We start from the raw sequence: 862 nt of genomic DNA, 5'->3' as shown, positions 1-862 counted from the left end.
GTCGCGAGATGCGATCGTTGTTTCGCGTAGCGTTGGCCGGAAGTCGATGGTGTCCACGTGTCGCGGCTTCCAGAGGAGGTTCGCGGTCGCGTGTACGCGCGCCAAGTAGACTCGCGATATATTGGACGATGGTGCGAAACGCGACGCACTCGCAGGCGTGTGCACTGGTCGCGTGGCGGACGACGTTTGTCATGTGCGGGCGGACTTGGGGACGGCACACGACCGCGTGCCCCGTTTCGTCCCTGGCACTATTGGTGGGGACTAGGTGTGCCGCGCCTCCTTGGTGCGGAGGGGGCAACTTCTCTGTTTCGCTTCTCGATCGCAAGGTGAAAACCCCTCTCCTCTCTCTCTCTCTCTCTCTCTCTCTCTCTCTCTTCCAACCCCTGCGCTCCCTTTAGAAGCACAGGGGTAGCACAGGGGTTTGCGACTGGGGGAAGAAAGAGAGCGAGAGACCAAGGGGGAGTAAAGCGGCGATCGGACAGGGCGATTTTCGTGGGAACGCTCGTGGCGCTTAACTGGTCGCACGCCGTCTCTACCCTCTTGTTCGTGTCTGTGCGAGATTTTGCAAAATCTGGGAACGTGACGCCACTCGCTGCGCGTTGGCGTTGCGCGCGTCGACGAGCCTACTGACGCCTACCGAATCGCACAGGGAAGAGGAAAGCGGTCGCATCTATCGGAGAAAACTGGATCTCGCGGATCGGTGCTTGAATTAGCGTGAAATCGCTTTGCTGGTTCGGCTATCTCTCGACGCGACTCCCACGGTTACCAGGACTCGCGAACGCTCGCTACGAAGGGTGGCCGGCTACGAGGGAGGGTGCGATCGCGATAGAACGTTCTCACGCGGCAATCGCACGCGGCACGC

The sequence above is a fragment of the Bombus impatiens genome, unplaced genomic scaffold, assembly GCF_000188095.3.
Source record: "Bombus impatiens unplaced genomic scaffold, BIMP_2.2 scf_1096, whole genome shotgun sequence".
Taxonomy (NCBI): Eukaryota; Metazoa; Arthropoda; class Insecta; order Hymenoptera; family Apidae; genus Bombus; species Bombus impatiens.
The sequence above is the reverse complement of the archived record's forward strand: the minus strand, read 5'-3'. Positions refer to the sequence as shown.